The 19106-nt window shown below is 39.3% G+C and overlaps 1 long non-coding RNA gene across 3 annotated transcripts in view; it reads right to left on the reverse strand.

Annotated features, from left to right (window-relative positions):
* Positions 1–19106, reverse strand: part of LOC130145095 (uncharacterized) — a 300065-nt gene that overhangs the window by 212604 nt on the left and 68355 nt on the right. Inside the window, exon 2 of one of the 3 annotated variants that reach the window (XR_008820370.1) lies at positions 4426–4498. The exons of the other annotated variants lie outside the window; for them this stretch is intronic. This is a non-coding gene — a long non-coding RNA (uncharacterized LOC130145095). The remainder of the gene's footprint in view (positions 1–4425; positions 4499–19106) is intronic. 3 annotated transcript variants of the gene reach the window in all.

Genomic DNA, 19106 nt, shown 5'->3' on the forward strand with positions numbered 1-19106 from the left:
CATAAAGAAACTGTCTGAGTGTGCAAGGATGGGGTCGGGAAAGCCAAAGCCCACCTGGAGTTGAATCTGGTGAGGAATGTGAAGGGCCACAAGAAGGGCTCCTACAGATATTTCAGCAACAAAAGACAGACAAGGGAAAATGTGGGCCAGCTGTGGAAATGGAGCAGAGGATTTGGTAACAGTGGACATGGAAATTGCCAAGGTGCTTCACCTCCATCTTTACCAGTAAAATGGGAATCTGAGGCCCCTGACACATGAGGGGAAATCTGGACCAAGGAAGTCCTAGCCTCAGAGAAGGAGGGTCAGGTTAGGGAACATTTAAATGAACATGGTTGCTCTGAGCAACCAGATCTAATTAGATCTGTTTTGAGTAGAGTGTTGGACTAGAGGCCTCTGGAGGTCCCTTCCAGCTTCATTTATACTGTGATGCTGTGATTACCATAATTGCAGAAAGACTAAGCATGTAACTGATAGGCAACTTTCCAAGCATAAGTATGTGGAGGGTACACGAAGGCTTGTAACTGCTTTGCTCTTGATGAAACGTAAAAGAATAAAAAAAAGCATGTCATAAAAGACATTGAAGCTCTCCTCTTCCAAACTGGTTACTGAGAACCATCTCTGCAAAACTATCAGCAAGAAGTTACCTTTGTCATCCAAGACTGGCTTGGAAGATTTACATAACTGACAATTACTTTACACTTATTTTATTAAGTACCTAACAAGTCACACAAATATGATAGGCAACCCTTTTACTTCTGAAGTCACTTGTCATTTATACCTTTGATTGTTACCCTGTCAAGATGATGGTGGTGGGGGGGGGATTCTCACAGATACTTGTACAGAACCAAGAGTTATCTAACTTCTGCTGAAGGGTCTTGGATGTACTACAGGATACATCAGAAATATTAAGAGAACCTACACCGATAATGCAAAACAAACCAAAACAAAACAGAAAAGGTATTAACATTAGAGAAGAATAATGGAAATATATAGCAAATGTGTATGTGGTGGTGGCGTGGTGAGGGGCAGAAGACAAAGCTGGTCATTGCACTATACATCTATTATCTGTTCTGAGTAAGCATGCCATCCCCAGCAGGTACAACCCCATGCTGGCCACCATCACTAATGGCAGAACCTAAAGGGTGAGAAGATGTGCTGGGCAGACAATTGAAATCAGGTCAGCTGTTCACGTGTTATGGCTGTGTTCATATGTATAAGGCCGATGCAAGAGAAGCCTTCCTCCCTTCAGCCTCAGCACTATATAAACAGAGCTTCCCGCCTCCCACAAGCATGCTAGGAAGCCTGCACGGCACTGTGCTGGGTGGATGGTATACCAGTAGCAGCGCCTGCTTTGCCCCTTAACCGATTCCACAATACAGACATGCCCTGCAACCCCGGGATTTGGACCTCAAATTGCCATCTACCTCTGGCTGGACATGCTTGGACCTCCTCCCCTCAGACCAGACCTGGGGTTACTGTCTCTGTAAGTACCTCAGCTGGTTCCACATACGTTCAGGTTTGGGACTGATGACAGAGCAGTCAGTGACCAGAACAAACCCCTCAGAGTGCTCTGCTGTTTGTTCAGAAGTGAAAAAAGTTGAAATAAACAGGTCTGAAATAGATTCGCATACTTCCCTATTTTTCCTTGAAGCTCACTATTCCTTGAATCCTCTTATAGACCCCCTGTCTGTTCCAGGGCCTTTTCCTAGACAAATATCGGCAATAAACACTCCCACACATGAAAGGGATTTTTAACTGTTTACTGATCCTTTGTGCTCTAGATGCCAGCTAGATAGAAGTATTGTATCTCTTTACCTCAGATTCTAGAAGCTATGTGAACTGTTTCGTTGGTGCCTACCATCATGCACTTTCTCCAACAAATTCAAGGGCCAAAACCACATAAAAATAAAAAAGTGACCAAGACCAATTATATAATAATTTTTTTTTTTTTTTTTTTTTTTTTTAGAAATGATCCTAAAAGGAAATGAAACGACAGACTTCCAAAGTAGTTTTCATACTACACACGTACTGGCATAAATGGAATCAGCACTTGGACCTGTGCTTGACGACATACAAATGTATTAGAAAAGATTTCACTGCCCTGAAGTCTTCATATATTTTTTAGCTACCCAAGAAACCTCTTAAATCAGTGGTTTAATTCACTGCCTAGTGTTTCAGAGAATTCCTATGAGCTGTAGGAGTTAAGTTAATTTTCTTCAGGGCATGAGATTTAGGTTACATTTTTTGTTTGAGAAATACATTCCAAATGTCATCCACGTGCTTTCCTCTGCCTAGCAGTCCCTTGCAGGCATCATCCTGCACATCTTTTACTAGGGAGTTAAGATGGACATCTTCATTCTTTCCTACTGGGCTTTTCCTCCAAAAGATTAATTTCCAGCCTTCCTTGTTTGCTTTCTGCTGGGCTTGTATTCCCAGGCTACTTCTCTAGGAAATTGCATGTTTCAGACTATCTTTAATATCTCAGAATCCTGCTTTGAAAGGACCAGCTTGTCCTGAAACAGGATCCAAAGATAAATTGGGTAGCCAGAGGCTTCACACACGAACACCCAAAGGAGGTGGTCAGATTTTTTGTTCTTAAAAATCAATTGAAATAATCTACTATCTATGCATGTTTAACAATATTTTTAGGTACTTTTGTGAAGTTTTCTCATTTGATTCATTTCACTCTAAACTTCTAATATGGTCCCTTACTCATACTGCTAATTTATGTAGTAACAGTCATGAATAAATCAACTGTAATCACTTATAAAACCAATTTTGCCATTGGCTTTCTCTGCTATCCTTTCTCTTCTATCTTTTGCTCAACCTTTCATTTAAGCACAAGTTCAACAAATACTTGAAGGTTCTGAACCTTGTTTCTTCATTTTTCCCCTTACTGGTATACCGGGTACACTAGAGAGATTAGACAGCTGGTATCAGAGTTCACCATTAATATGTTTCAGGCCAAAAGGTGGATATGAAAAATGCCAGTGTCTCTGAAGTCTTCAGAAGCCCACTGAAACCTAAAAAAGACCAACTGAGCCCTTGCAAAACCTACTGAAACGTGAGATAAAAAAGCCTAGAGCACTTTTATGCAGCACTGGAGCAGACTCCTTCGAAAATCCAGGGACTACTTTTCCTTCAGTGAATTCCAAATGGATCTGAAACACAGTGAGGAATGATCTGTACCCCTCATGGAAGTTATTGGGTTTTTAGGTGTTCAAACTTCAGTGTATTTTATTCCAATGTTGTAATTAATTATCACTACCCCAAAACAAAAATATACACTGTGCTTTAAATAATTACAATTAATTGGTAGAAAACAATCTGATTTTTGGTTCAGAGTAACTGTAATAAAAATAAATTTCTATTTCTAAGGGCAACCTTAAGTTGATGCAATCTTGTACTTGTCAAGGTCTTAAACACACCTCGAGTTCTGGGCCTGCTTTCCGTGTATAAACCTCTCAAAGGATCTCAACCTAATTAACCTCCTTCTGTGTCTAGTTTGCACTGGAGTCAGACCCAGAAGCACTGTCACTGAAAGCCCAGGAAAGATATAGTCAATGTGCTTTTGGTTTGAGGCTTCTCTACCAAAATCCACATTTGCCTGAAGCAGTTCCTGACTGAAGCAGCAAGTAACATTCTGCTCAGTTCTAAGTTGGTGTTTATTCAATGTGGAAAGAATACAAACTCTTCAGCTGTGTCTAGAGCTCTCCACTGAGCACGTAAAAACTGAAGCATTCTGAAAGCTTGCAACCTGGCCAGATTTGAGCAATTTTTGTAGTACTATAAAAAGCACCTTCCCTTCTGCCCTGCCACATTAACTGAAGGGCAGAAGACACTTCCTAGAAGAGGCTGCCTGAATATTGGTGGGAGGAAGGTTTTCCTCTAAATTTCTGAAACCTTTTGGCAGAAAAGGGAAGGGAAGACTGAGAAAGATGGATAATTTTAACTTTAAAAATTATGGTTTGCCAAAAATTGATTGAAAGCAGGATCTTAGAGTAGAAAATTCTGGGCACCATTCATAGGCAACACTTGTCAGCTTGAAGGCAAAACCACTGTAAACCCGGACGATACAAAACAGGAAGCCTAAGCAACTGTGTACTGAATATTGTAAAACATTAAAAATGTTAAAAAATAGAAATCTATACAACAGAAGGCCTACCTACAAAGTCCAAGAATAGCAGTGAGGTCAGTAAGAGCTGAAGAGCCTCTACAGCTTTTAGCAGCAGGCGCATAGTTATAGGTGTGGAAGTGTTTATAAACTCCTTTATCTGATTTTCAGAAAAATAGTTCTTTCAGGTGTATATTGACTTAAAGCATGAAAGTTCCAAGCAAAGAAACTAGAATTGCATTTCCTTCATCAAAGTCAGCAGCTTCACACTAATTGAGTAATAACAACACAGTAATGCAGCTACCCCTTACCATTCAAGGTGTGGACTTAGTGTTTAAATGGTGACCTGTTTTTCCAGATACGCAGTGTAAAATCCCTAAAGACCTAGAAAAGGAAGGTAATAAAAGGCAGTTAGGAAAGCATGTGTTGTCCTAAGTTTGACTGGAGGTCTGTTAATTTTGTATGATTTCTGTTTTGAGATCTAGCTGAACACATCAGTGGGAGGCTAATTTAAATGATGCTGGAATTGAAGCCTCCTGAATTTTCAACACTGTTGTGCCCATAAAGGCTAACTTGGCTCATTAGAGTCACATGCCAAATGCTGTGTTCATAGCCGCCTTCAAGTCCTTGGGCTGAACTCACCTGGCCATGGTTTTTAGTAATTGCTTCAATATCCCTCTTTTTGAGAAGACTGATAATATTCCTTTGCGTTGATTAACTTCTTATAGCACAAATAGATCTAAGACTACTAGGGCACAATTCATTTGAATATTAAAATATTCCATATCTACTTGGTCAATTAGCACACAAACTCCTCGTATTTCTTTTTGTAAACTTATGTGTCAAAGTAGGTGAGATGCGCTACACCAAAATTAATGACGGTTATGATAGGTCAGAAAAAAAATCATCCTCAGTGCAAAAAAATAATTTTAAAAGTCCATGTTGTTTAAGGTTTTGCCTAATTCAATATTGAAAATTCCTTAGCTTATTACTTTACACTAAGGAAAACAATACGTACATTATCACCTGAAACAATGATTAAGGTTGTCTCCATTAGATTCTGATTATGAAATCTCTTTAGTTACAAGATAAATAAATTGGCCTACATCCTTTCTATAACATATCAGAGCATCTCTTTCAATTACATCACATCTAAGCCAGTAAGTCTTGCAGAATGCAGAGAAATCAGACTCCGAAATAAGCTATAGTATAACCATATTTACTTAAATACCTTCAAAACCAAAACTCTTTGGTTTGGGACACACTGAGCAGGAAAGCTGGCACTAGGGGCATCCAAAAGGCCAAAGAGTAAGAAAAGTCGAATGTGAGAAAAATATTTATAATTCTGATAAGAAACGTACAAACCCAGTGCTTCTGTTTGATTTTTTAAACTGCAAGTATATTTCAAGTTATCTATAAGAGATTTTAAACAACAATCTGGACTTTTAATACCTGTAGAAACATAAAAACTTATTAAAGCAATATCTGTAATATCTAATATTTCAAAATATTCTATGTGTTTCTTAAACCAGCATTTCGCTTACGATATTCACCAGATGTTATTCCCACTAAATAAGAATCTATGTATAACCAATAACTAAAGACAAATAAATTGAAGGAGAACTCATAAGAAATAGTATCCACTTCCAGTATAGCTATACCACTACTTATGTAGCTATAGTACTTATAGACAGCATTTAGTTATAAGGAAATAGAAGACACACACCAACACACATGCACACAAATGCCAGAGTCCTTAAGAAATCATCACAGCATGATCTCCACTTACGTATGCTCCCTCGTGGAATGCTAACACTATGTATAATGGAGACCATGGAGTGGAAATATCAGCAAAGATCAACCATTGTAAATCTTTCTGCAAGTGCTGGAACTGACACAGCTAATTAAATTGGTTCATATAAGAAACAGGCAAGTCCATAAACACAGTAGAAAGAAAAGTAATTCAAGTAGTTAATTCGCATAACAAAAAGCGAGTCCATAAAGTTGTTTCCAATTCAGCGCTGCCCTTAAGAAGTGCAATCTCCTTAAAAGGGAGCATGTAGAGGCAGTAAGGGTCATAGCTCAGCATTAGACAGTACATGACATGGACATGAATCAACTATCTGCTCCCAAAGAGAAGCAGGCTAAAAGTTTGTGGAAGGGACGGGAGAGGTCCTCTCGTCTCTGCTCAGGTCTCTCTACCAATTCCTGTCTCCTACCATTTCTGGATATATCAGAAAGAAATCAAGATCCACTGCAAGAACCCATAACAAAGGTCCCAAAGCAAGCTATTAATTTCTCACCTTTATATTACTGCAGGGGTCCTCAAACCTTTTAACCAGGGGGCCGGCGCGCGGATGAAGTGGCAGGCAGTCATCTGCGACTGCTTGGTTTCCACCCCCCCAAGCCCCAGCGGGGGGGGCGGGGGGGTTCTGTAAATACCGGCGGCCGGATTGAGGACCCTGGGGGGCCGTATCCAGCCCGCGGGGCGTAGTTTGAGGACCCCTGTATTACTGCTTTTGAGAATTCAAAATGTACGTGCTTAATCAAAGACACATGAATAAAAATCCACTGCCTTGAATTTTGAAGTGTTAGTCCTTGAGAGTCACGTGACTAGGAGGTGGCGCTTTTTGGTTTATTTGTTCATTTGAATTAAATGGTATTATTTCCTGCACATTTTACTCAAGTATTCACAATACAAAGACTTATTCTTCCAACCTGTCCCAAAATAAAGTGAAAAGTAATCTCATTTTCACATTGATTTCAGTACTGGAACTAGCATGACTCCTGGCATTGCTTCTTATTACAGGCTTTGCCTTTCTTCAAAGACAGCTCTCTTGACAATATTGAAATAAGAACTGCTGGAGTGATTTTCTGAGCAAGTAAAAGTTTAAAAGAGTTCTAGGAGAGTCTGAGGGTACTTGCTGGTAGGAGACTGGGAAGAAATACAGTTCAAGGAAACAAATGGCCCAGCTAGATAACCCACAGAATATTTTACTGAAAGCCCAAACATCAACTATACTCAAACAGAATACAAAAATGTAAGGTTTGGGTAGAACTGGATTTTATCATGATGTTCTTATGTTGAACTTGGAGAATATGAACAGGAAGAGAGATGGACATATAGGCAGTTCTGCCATACACACAACTTTCAGCTTCGTTCTAGTTTATATACCATACTCACCACACAACATAAACTCTTTGCATTCAACTTCATTTTCACCAAAAAAAAAAAAAAAAAAAAAGGCTTCCAAAAAACCAGCTGCTTTAGTTTTCCATGGCTTTTCCCTGTCAACAGCTAAGCCAGCTGTGAATGCTATTCAATACTTTCACAAAACAGATGGAGGAGAAAGGAAAACTGGCACCCCTGCACTGGGATTGGATAGTTTCACTACTGTCTTGGGCATCATGTTCATGAGCACCAACCTGGGCTGCATAAGCAATCCCTGCAGCCAGCCATCCTGCCCTTCCCTATCAGTCTGGGAGGAACAGATGGAACAAAAACAGGTCTTCTTCAGGGGTTTGTGACAAGTTACTGCATTTCCATTTTTTTTAAAAAAAAACACAAATGTCAAAGAGAAATTGAATGAAATATGCTTGTTTATAATGCATGCTAAAGTGAATAGGAGAAAAAAATGTTGCCAGTGGCAAAGGAAGGTATACAAATAATGCTTAAGTACAGAAATTCTCAGTGTACTATGAAATATATATATATAAAAAAATTAAAAATTAACACTGCAATTGCTTACAAGCCCATCTCACTGGAGATACAGGTGGGGTTTTTTTCCTCCAAGTATTTAAATATTAGTATCAAATGCCATAGCTGCAACTCTAGAAAGCATAATCTGAAAGATTCAAGACAGCTACTGATGCAGAAGGGCTGCAAAAATCTACAAAAATTCTAGTCAGGCATAGAGTGAAAATCTTTATTAATATCTACACATGAGAAACCATTCTGGGAGGTAAAGGATGGGTACTATGTTTCCATAGCTGGTTTGGATCTAGAAGCTCAAACCCCCTCATAACTTGCTGAGGGACACATCTACTTGCAAAATGAACAAGTACAGATGAATAGAAACTTGTTTCATCATTAACAAAATACAAGCATTTTAAACAGATAAGGTGGCCTCCACATTGATTCAACTGATCTACAGAAATTAGGAATCAATTTCAGTAAACTTATAGCTTGCAGATCACCTCCATAGATCATGCCTTAAGCCATTTGGAGATATTATGGTGAAGCTTATAAGTTGTCTGTACCTAAAGCTCGGACATAGAGAGGTCCCTTGTACTGCCAATGTTTTGATGCATATGAAGTAAAACATATTTGTTTTCAAACTAAAATGTTTTCAAAATATTTTGCTTAAGGTAATATAACAGAGAACATGATGTGGACCTCAAAGATATTGCCCTGGGGCTATTTTATTCCACAGCCATCTAATATAGGGACTCTAAACTCCAAAGCACCTGGAACTGGCTGCTATCACAGAAAACATATTGAGCAGATGGCCTGCAACCTGTTTCAGCTTGCAATCTCCATGGCCCTAAAACATTAATTTCAGTAAAATATGTAGTGAAACCTCACCAACATGGGTGGCACTTGTGAAGTAGGATCTATCTCATTTTAAAACCCTCTTGAATCATCAAAAATTTAATTTATATTTCATTGTGCCACTTGCTATATGTCAGGCACATAACCCAAACCTGTATCAGAACAACATATGCATCTCCTGCCAGGTAAAGAAACCACATATTAAATAAAAATAAGAGTAAAAAAAGAGTGGGCTTGCTTGTTTATGAACAATATATTCTCTGATCATAAATGAACACTCAGTCCACAGAACCAGACTGGACCTAATCTGAAATAAAAACTCCAAAAGTGTCTCCAGGTGTGGACATCAGGCCCTAAGCATCAAATGTTTTGCTTTTCAGATTTACTTCTATTGCATGCTAATATGTGCTAATGTAAACAAGAAAACTGATGCATTAAATTGTACTGATGATTAACTCTGAAGAGCTACGTTTAAAGTTTTAAGATCTTGATAAGCTTTCAGCATAGTGCAGCTGTTCTCATAAAGATGCAATGAAACTGTAGTGCCAAATCTTTACTTTGGTTTCAGACATACCAAGCAAACAAGAAGTTCAAACAAATGGACCTTCGTGACTGTTTACTTAAGGGCGATTTGACCTGAACCATCAGCAGGATCCAGTGGTACTTCTTGTTGTGGGCAGCCATCATGTTTCTGGCCTAGTCCACTGCAACACCAGCTGCATGAATGAAAACAAAAAGCCTGGGACCATCGGTTCTGTAAGTCAAACCATACAGACGTGAAAAGTTTTGAGAATAATATCCATTGGTTTCCCAGCTTTTCACAATCACATTTTAAAAAGTGTTTCCTTTTTGCTCGCCAGCATTAAAGCTTGAACTTTATGTAACTCATTTGTAAAGACATCTGTATACCAAACATCTGTAACAAACCTAAGATTTCAGCCAGGCAGAGAACTACTAAACGCATTGACAGGTACCCTGAACTTCCCACTGAGCATCCAACTGACCTGCAGACAGTTCTGGCTGCTAGAATGTGTTCTTTAAAGAAGTTACATAGTAAAGTAGACTCATTCCACTCCTGCACTCCCCAAATGTTTATTCATGCTCCTAAATTCTCATTCCACATCCAATTGCTCTTTGGGAAGCTGTAAGGCTTCAGCTGCTTCCAGGAAGCCGGCACATGCTACAACTGCTTTATTTGTCTTTTCTCCTGACAAACCCCCTTCTGACTTTTGGGCTGAGCTGTCCCAATCCACACCCTCTGTAAGTGCTTCCACAGCACGTATTTAAGCCCTCCTCTGCAGCAACAAGTGAAGATGCAAGCTGTACAAATTCCCTCTGGCATGGTACCTCTCTTCTTGAAAGACACTGGATGACTCAGAGCTCAACAGATGTTGGTCTGGAGAAGAAGCACCAATGACCAAACTGGCAGTTCTGAAGACATGTCACTAGGCACCTGTGTTACCCACAAAACAGGATGGACAAGAACAACAAAGACAGTTGGTGGAAGACCAGGGAGCAAATTGTTCTAGGATTTATGTAGGAGAAAATAAATACATGGCAAAGGAACAAGGTTTCTAATCCCACAGTAAGGTTAGTCAACTGTATTGATTTTTAACTCAGTTTCAGTGGTTTTAGCTCCCCTCCCATTCCTGATCATTGCCAGTACATGTACATTTTCTATTACATCATACAGTTTTCCTCTAAAGTTATCAAACTTTTGTGGTACTCCAGCAAAGTAAAATTTGCTTTCATATGATGACGTCTGTCTGTGGGCCCAGCTCCTCTCCTTCGTTGGCATCATGACAGAAGTCAAACACACACAGACTCAGAAAACAGACCTCAGAACACTCGTTCTATAAAACATTTTTCCTTAGTTTTAGAACAGTAACTTTGTGCGATCCTTAGATGTAAACACAGATTACTATACAGATTACTTTAAGAGATGTAAATTATTCCATAGCAGCAAATCTCAGTTACAAAATGTGAACAGTACATAGTCAAATGGTGAAGAAGAAACTTTAGGTTGTATGAATAGATATACTTGCCTCTTCTATTTAATGTTGATTCCTAAATCATGTCACTACATAGGCTGTCCTACAGTTAGGACCTTCCTAATAGGCAGTGTAATATGACCATAGAGTATTTTAAAAAGCAAAACCCTTAGCTGAGACCTGTTATACTTTGCATTATCTGCTGATGCCTTTTTCCGATTAGCTTTTGAATTCCTAATAATATGTCAAATTCTGGCTTTCCAACATGCAGCTACCTTAGCCTATGAGCATGCTCAGCAGACTTTTTAGCTGAGCAGCTTGAATGCTTATTATTACACTGTACTGTCCATGCTTAATAGTTTACAATGCACTAAAAACAAATCCAGCCTGTCTGAAATGTTACAGAATTCCTTCCCAAAATCGGTTTATCTCTCCCGAGCTGTTAAAAGTATTGCACTTTTCTTCCTTGCCTCAGAATTCGAGATGCCACCATTATTATGTACTTTCCTTCCTAAAACCAAACCAAACCAAAATAAAATAAAAAAACAACCAAACAAGACTTTCTAAAGCAGAAAGCACTTCAGCCTCTGAGCTTCACAGAGGTTATAATCCCCCCAAAAATGCATCTAAACTGAAAACTGGAAAACTTGTTCAACTTCATTACATGTATCACCTCTACTCCATTCACAGTAACTGTGTATCACTGAGGAAATGTGCCAGAGGTGTGTTGTCTTAAGTTTCGCACTCTAAGTGTATGTCAAAAATTTTAAAGCTACCCCTGACAAAGAGAGGAAGAGGAGTAGCTATGCTTACTTTGTCATTTACATTGACCTATTTAAAAGAGTGTTCACAGTAATTTAAAAATAATCAATCACTTACGGGCAAGCCAGTCTTTCTATTTACCCAAGCCAGACAACAGTTGTTTTTTCTGATTTCACTAGTACTCTTTACCTGGTAGGTGAAAAACAAAACAAAAAACTCAAGTATAAAAATAATTGAGGTTGTCTTTGATTTAGCTTAACATACAAACTGAAGAGCAGATTTACAACCTTGAAAACTTAGTACTTCTGAGTCATGTAAAATACATTTCTTCATGCCACCAAAAAGCCAATGACTTTGTATTGACTAAAGACATCTCTTTCAGTCACTTGTCTTGCCTGTCCTGCTTTGCTCAAATGAGTCATCATTTTAATCTTCCATGTGCTTCTGATGCACTTACACCATAGCACATAGATACCACCTGTTTTTTTAACTCAACAACTGCCACAAGCAAGCATTGTACACCAGCCAGCCCAGAAACTGAGAGATTTTACAAGAGGAAGAGTCTGTCTGCTGATCTTGCTCTTCCTAAAATACGTTGTGATGATCACTATGTTGCTCCTCTGAAAGGATCCAGGTCGCAGCAGGAGGAAGGACATGGGGGCTTGGCCCCCTGCATTGCAGTGAGGAGAGGGAGACCCTGTCCCATTTCCGCTCCCTGTGTTGTGGCAAAGCAAACCCAGCACGTTGTGACCACCTCTGGCCACCACTGAGGCTGCTGAAGCCACTTACAATCTGGCCTACTGCCCTGCAGACCTGATGCCAATCATAAGGCTGAAGGTGTCTCATCACCCCTCAAAGCCTGGTACACCTTGGAGGGGATGTAGCATGGGGGTGCAGCCCCAGGGGTCTCCTCCAGACCCAGCATGGCATGTGCCTTAGCCCCAGGAGAGCACTGTTCCCTCTCCACTGGCCCTGTCGGTAACCATCTGAAGGACAGAGTGAATGATCTGAACTCTGGATGATGGGCATCCGTGCCACACTGCCCCAGGGTACTGTGTGATGGCTCAAGAGCCTCCAGTCCCTAAAGGCTTGTCTGTATTGTCTGCTTCCCCTCAACATGGCAGCTCTCCCCGTCAATGCTGATGTCCTCCATGGCACAAGCCAGTAGCCCTGCTGATGTTTCAACCCTCCTGCTGTCAGGCAGTGTGTGACCACACGCAACAACGTGTCCCCTCCAACACTGGGAGACCCTGAAGTTCATCACAGATGCTAGGTGACCAGAAACAGGGAGCCACTGCCATCTCCACCCATATGATGTCAAGCATACTGCTCCCTGCCCGGAAGAAGGCAGCTCGCCCTGTCACCACTGAGAGCTCACTGCACTGCCTGGGCCTTTGGTAGGACCCAGCACGGATGCACTGGACTGCAGACCTGCAATCCCTATAACTTACACCAGACGACTGCATTATCATTTTCTCTTTAAATCCCTTGCTAACTAAAAATAAAAGGTCTCCTTCATTGCAAGGAAGATGAACAACTGTTCAAGAAATTGTTAAGAACAGCTGCTAACTTCAAGTTGGTTCAGCTTTTCGTGGGTTTCATTCTTATTTTCACATACAGTTTGATATACTAAGGTCTTACTCTTCTGCTTAGTATCAGGGAATAGTCTTCTACCAGCTGAGAAGGGAAACAACAGCTTCTGCCCTTGCACCAAAGGGTGTTGTGCTGGCAATATTAATCCATTTCAAGATGACAGGGGCTCCCTCTTCCTCCTCTATTCAGCCCATGAAGAAGATTTCAGGTTCAAGCTCCTTTTTCTTGAAATAATTCATTTCTTGATGCACTTTGTAAAAGCAGAAGCACTTGAAATAGGCATAACCAGAGTTTATCCCTGGGAAAAGGGTTGGGCTGCTAATGAACATTACAAACCAGCACGATATCAGCTCTCCAGAGGAAGCAGGGGAAGAGAACCACCCTGAACAGGGCCCAGCAGCAAGGAAAGAGATTTAATCCCTAGTTAAATGAGATGGGAGGCATTTCATAATATATTTGAGATGAATATTTTATTCATCACACAACTACAGGAAATAATTAGCTCTATAGATAAGATTTTGTAGTAATAATAATAAACATGATTAGAAAAAGCATTGTCACCTTGTAACCCCTAAAGTATACTCTGTTCATCACACGAAACTAGACCAAATCTAAATGAAAGAGCACGTACAGCCTCAGCCCATGCAGGGAAACCAGGAAAATACTCAGTCATACAGAACATAAAGTACAGGGGAAGAAACAAGTAAATTAATAGCCCATTGACATGGACATAGCATGATATTTAGGAGTTTGATTGTTCCTCCCAGGCTCTGCCACTATGAGCCTCTGGGCAAGTCACTTCACTCTAAGAACCAATTTATATATCTATAAATTAAACAAGAGAGTAGGGTCCTTTTGGCAGAGCGAGAGAGTTTATGCTGGGAGCAACAATTCTTAAAGAGACTTGGCATTAAGAGTGGACGTGACTCCACCGAACATGAGCTCCTGATGCTCTGTCAAGGCCAAAGGGAAAAATGCATCCCTGGGGGCCTCTGTGGAAGAAGATTGAATAGGACCGGACAATTTGGATTAACTGTATACTTGTCACTCAAACATCTAGTGCTGGAACGCTGCATCGATGTCTGGTGTGTACAATTCAAGAAACTCACAAAAGAGCCTTGTAAGTAAAGGACTGGGAGAACTCTTTAAGGCAGCTCCATTTATGCTACGAAAATTATACCTGACTTGATCACTGTCTTTTGAGTTTATACAGGAGGCTCCTTCAGGTAACAGGCAACAGTATAAACAAGCTCCAGCGGACAAGTTCAGATCAGATACATGATGCAGATACACAAGAAACAGTATTTCACCACTGAAAACTATTTCCCAAGGGTGATGACAGGTTCTCTGTCCTTGACCCTTTTAAATCAAGATTGGATCTTGCGTTCTGAAAATCATACTTCAAATAGGAATTACTTTAGATTACACACAGAAAGTTAGACTGAATGATCAACATTTTTTTGTTCTGCTTTTTCTTTTTAATCTACAAGCACCGACTACATGCAACATTTCAATAATTGTTCAATATTTAATAGACTTTGTGAAACAGTCTTAAAAGCTCTGATGAGAAGCCACAGTTGCAAAGTATTGTTCATGGAAATACTGGTTCCTCAATATGATGTGACTGCCATATTGGTGAATTACATATTAAAGATACCTTTTTTCATATATATTAAATTAACAGAATGGCAAAGAATAATATATATAGTAAAATTATGGCATACAAAATGTGGCATACACTGCATAGTTTAGACTGGTATATACAGATGTGGAAAAGAGATGGATGAGAAAATTTAAAAGTGATGAAATAAAAGCTTTTCAGGAAAAGCTACCTCAAAGGGGAGCAGCTACCACAAAGGTAAAATCTTCACAAACATGTTCCTGGCTGCAGGTTTTCTCCTCATCTAAACCTTCACTAAACCTGATGCTTCTGCCCTCCAGCTGCTCCCTGACTTCCTTGCCAACCCTCAGCTCGGGGCCCTCCCCAGCTACGCACCACTCCTCACCCTGTCTAGGACAGTGGCCTGAACCTCCAACATCCACACGCTCCAGCTGCTGGATGATTCAAACGGACCTTAGGGGCCACACAGCCCATAACCAACTAATTCATTCAAATAACTGCTTTTGTGGTTAATTTACAGGGAGGGAGAGGACCATCCAACATGTGGTATGTTGCTTTTAGACACAAGGCACTCAGATTACTTAGTCATTCAGGTGCTGGGGTTTTTTTTAAAGAAAAGGAAAACAATAGGCTAATTTTGTTAATACATGATCTGATGCATCACTTCAGTAACACAAAGCAGTCATAAACCTTGTTCGATTTGCATTTTAAGGCAGGTTTATGGCTACAAGGATTCCTAAAGCGTTACAAAGCAGAAGAAGCACTAAACCCTTTCCCTGTTATCCCAGACACTACAAACATCAACAGATATTTACACTGTGATCTATCTATTTATTGATTAAATTGCCAATTACCATTTACTGCTCTGATTTCTGCTCCATTTATCATGTGTTCAACTACCTTCAGCTAGCAAGGATCAGAGCAATCAGATGACATTTTGAGGTGATCGCTTGCTTTTGTATGTATCATATACATATATATATATAAAAAATACATAATTGTATATATATACACACACATACATATGTGTTGTATGCCTCTACAGAAGCTACAACTCTGGCATGTACAAACTCAGAGTATAACTTAAAAGGATTATGATACTGAAAAATTAAATTAATTTAAAACACATGGTGCATTTTTAAACTTTACTTTCTACTAATGACTTGAATTCATGCTAAAGTTACATTTTATAGTTCTTTCTATTACAATTTGGACTATGCAGCTTTCTTCCTTTGTTTTGTTTTGGTGTGTGGGTTTTTTTTTTTAATGAAAATTAAGATTTTTACCTAATCTCATGACCTCAGGTCTTTACAACCTCAATGTACCCTCCAACTTGCCAATACTACGCTTGTAAGTTCTTTGCATTAGAGAGATCTGCATTAAAGGATCCAGCGATCCCTAGTGCTGCTCTTTCAGGATGTTTTCCCCACATGCTGTACACCTGCAGTAGTGTTGATGTAGGAGAACATTTAGCCATTTGTGGCAATGACTAAATCATTTGCAAAAATTTGTATTGCTTAATAACCAAGGTATTTAATATTTTGAAAATTATTACCATTTGGATTAAAAGCTAAAGAAAATAGAAAGTAAGGAAAACTTCTTTGTCCCAAATTATATTTTTCTTCCAATCATAGAAAATATTAACATGCTTAAAAATACACAAGTAAATACTTCCCTTCTCAGTATAAATATCACCCCTTTATAGAATATTAGATGCTCTATGGATTCTATTAAAGAGATCACACACTGGGCTAAAATCCACAGTCCTTATGAATACACAATAAGCTATGTTCATAAGTACAAGATAGTGAAAGCAGAATAATGAGAAATAAATATCTGAGAAGAAACCTTTTAATGGATCTTGCCATTAACTACCACTGACTGAAAGCACTAAAAGAGGGACCTTATAGGTTTCTCTGAATACATACTAAACAAGTAGGCAACATCAGTGATGGATTCAGCCTTACAGTTTATGTTTGTCTTTGTTATTTTATCACAATTCACCTTTGAAAAAGATGAAGTTTCATGCAGCATTGGTTCCTTCCTTATTACAAGTATTTTGATGGAAGAATGCCTCGGCATTTATTTTAAATGCACACATAAGCAAATCAACTTTACTTCCTCGCTGTAGAATTTGAAAAACAGATACAGCCAGGTTCAATGGATCAAACCCATCCTAATCTTAGTTACATTAATAATTATATAATAAAAATGTAGCAGTAGTTTTTCTTTTTTAAAGGCAGATATTGTGAAACAATGGCTCCAAGGTATACTTCTTATAAGAAACAGCAAAAAAGGTTACAAAAGGTTAAAAAATAACCCTTTCTTGTGAAAATTTTTTATTTCCACGCCACGGTTTCCAGCCTATGTTAGCACTATCACTGAAGATGTCCATTCTGAACAATTGTGTGTAGGTCTTCATACAACATGTGTACTGTGGCAGGGTTGGTCTGATCATAGTGGGTGTAGTACAACCGACACTGCTTATTCTCTACACTGTCAAGGAACTGTAAATATATCTGGTTGACCAGATTTGGGGGAAAGGGTTCACAGGATCGCATCTGCATTTGAATTAAATAAGCTGAGTTTTCCTAGTTCCAATTTTCAGTTACATATACAAATATATAAATGCATGCACACGATTGCAGATATGTCTCTGTATGTATTTAGCTTTATTGTCATCAACAGTATGCCAGCAGGATACTATTCAAAGGAGTTGCTTTACAGATGAAATTAAGGATTTCAAATGGAAGCTGTTTTCATCAAAAATTCTCTGTTCATCAAAACCAACTTTTCTATTTTTGGAAACATACTGGTTTTAATTTAAATGGCACTGGTGCACAAAGGCTAATGTGAGACCAACTGAAAAGATTTAAAGTGTTCCAGTCTTATTGCAGGAAGTATTTTCCCTCCAATTTTTTATTTTTTATTTTTTTTTTTTTAATTCAGCATGTTAAATTGCCAGGCTTCTGTTATTTCTCCTCTTTATACAGCAATTCTCTAGCAACACACTTATAAGAGGGCTAAAATTACTCTCTATATAATCTACCCACAAGGCTGTGATCTGAATAGGAACTGTGTTACTTGATTCATTGCACAGTATGTTTCTGTTGTACATGTTTTTCTCAGTCACCATATGACAGAAGTACTGGCACAGTCCTTTCCAGTTTGTCAACATTTGGGATGTCCCAAGTGAACCAAATAAAATCTGCCTTTTGTAAAACTCCAGCAGCATGCAAGCTCTACGCCAAGAGTTCACCTTACCACGTCTGAAGCAATTCAGATAAATAATGAACATTTTTGTGCATCTCTCACACAATCTTTTTTTTGAAGATTTTCCCCATACTACCGGCAAATGCCCCTGCATGGCATGACCTGAACAGACTTCAGCATCAATCTCTTCCTGATTCTCCCAATTTATTGTTACCTATGAATAAATATATTGAGTAAAGTCTCACTAAGCCTTTACAAAATACTCTAATTTTACCTTTGTGACAGGCTTCCAAGTTCTTGATTTTTCTACCTATGAGCTGAGAACTTCTCTCTGTCCCAAAGCCTCCAGCTCTTCCAGAAAATATGTTCCATGGCCATTAGGTACCTATCCCATGGCTTTCTTCTTGTTTAGTACACTAGATTGTCAAAGGACTCCCCATCTCAAACCAGGATACTTTCAAGAGGGGTTCTGTGCAATGAAATAAGCAGCTTCATTTATCTCCACCACCCACAATTAAGGGGTGCTACACAGAGCTGCTTTACATTTTTCAGCTTTCCATACACATCTGCTTCAGCTCCTACAGAACCTGATTTAGCAACAGGGGACCAGTGGTATTTGATTTTGTTTGCTAATGATTGCTGCTTGGAAAGGAAAAACAGGTGAAGCACAAGTAGGACAGTGGTTTCCACAAAGCCAACATGCACTTTACTTACCTCACATGCACTTCCAGTCACTTTTGTGTTATGTAGGAAATTCATCTCATCCTTTTCTTGTGGCCTGCTTCCCTTAGGGGCATTCCCTGTGCCCAGAAGGACTGCCTGTGGGAAAGCAGCCAAGGCCTCTGGTGAAGGGATGCCATGAACTCGTTTGCTGATTTGCCAATCAGAGAAGGGGAAAACATGAAAATTAATAAAGCCATTTTAACTCCTATATTAGCATATACAGTGCTTTTCCACAAGGATTTCCTAAGTCCAGAACACATTAGCCTTGCTGTGCAGGCATTAGTATTTCCTGCACAGATATATGGGAGTCCTAAGCATATACCCAGCCTCTCTGTTTGACCGGGCACTTCGCCTAGCTTTGGCAAGAGCCAACCGAAGCATAAGTAGATGTCTGATTCATAGAGGAGGAAGGAGAAGGAAAATAGCAATAGGACTCTTCATATTACAAAGCTCCTGTAATTGTAACTGTTGCATGAACTGTTGCTCTGAGGAAACTGGCAACCTGAAGCCATTGACTATACCAATGAATCTCACAGC

This window comes from Falco biarmicus, chromosome 2 (assembly GCF_023638135.1).
Source record: "Falco biarmicus isolate bFalBia1 chromosome 2, bFalBia1.pri, whole genome shotgun sequence".
Lineage (NCBI taxonomy): Eukaryota > Metazoa > Chordata > Aves > Falconiformes > Falconidae > Falco > Falco biarmicus.